Genomic DNA, 1,027 nt, shown 5'->3' with positions numbered 1-1,027 from the left:
TAGCTCTTTTGACATTGCTATGCAAGTTTCCCATAGCAATTGTAATAATTTCAACATTACTTAATTTCGTACTCAATATGTTTCCCGTCGTGTACACTTAAAGAAATATCGTGCTTAAACACACTAAATGTAATAACAATGATAATAGCAAAATTTTCAAGATACAAAACTATATTACTAATCTACATTTAAAGTTTAAAAGTGGTATAAGAAAAAGATTGAAACTTTAATAGAAGATGCCAGTTGCGCCAATAAGATGTTTACATATATGAGTAATTCCTTAACATAGTTATGATATACGTGCCGATGTGTGTATTCTCAGTGTATGCAACTTATTTTTGACGGCGTACCTGTAATTTTTTAAAAAAACGTTACCTTCAGTCACACAAAATTGCGCACACTATATGTATTCCGTTGCCCTGTTGCATTCACAATTAGTGTCTCTGCATTTTTATTGGAATGGACCTATCTAGTTGCAATGATTAATTCTTATATGGTATAAATTTTCTCACCCTCCATTGATGACTGCCACGATCATTTGCTGCCTTCAAGTGTCTGCCATAAGCATGAATTTCTGAACAGCTTCTATTTTTGTTGTGGCAATGACCTCCGTTGAAGGATCTATCCATTTGCGAGTGCACATTAAAACACAGCAATTTTCTATTATTATTATAATATCCATAACTAATATTGATTAATTAAACAAAATTAAAATAAAACTTATTTTTATACAATATTTTTCACACACCTTTGCACCAATAGAACGCTATAACTCACATTTTACAAAATTTTTATATGGTTTAAATTCAAGTTTTCATGGTTTTGGTCAAAAGTGCTATAATATATTAAATTTATCAAATATCATAAAATGGAGCAAAACTCCCTAGCCTTCTATGATGATAGAAGCAAAATTCCAGAAAAGTGGGGCCTTAGTCACAGTTTAAATGATAACAGTTCCCTCCTTGACTTTGCACTCTTTCTTCTCCTTATTCCAATCACACTTTTTCGTATCACATTTACCCTCTTC

Source organism: Trypanosoma equiperdum (assembly GCF_001457755.1).
Source record: "Trypanosoma equiperdum strain OVI genome assembly, contig: ctg_787, whole genome shotgun sequence".
NCBI lineage: Eukaryota > Euglenozoa > Kinetoplastea > Trypanosomatida > Trypanosomatidae > Trypanosoma > Trypanosoma equiperdum.
The sequence above is the reverse complement of the archived record's forward strand: the minus strand, read 5'-3'. Positions refer to the sequence as shown.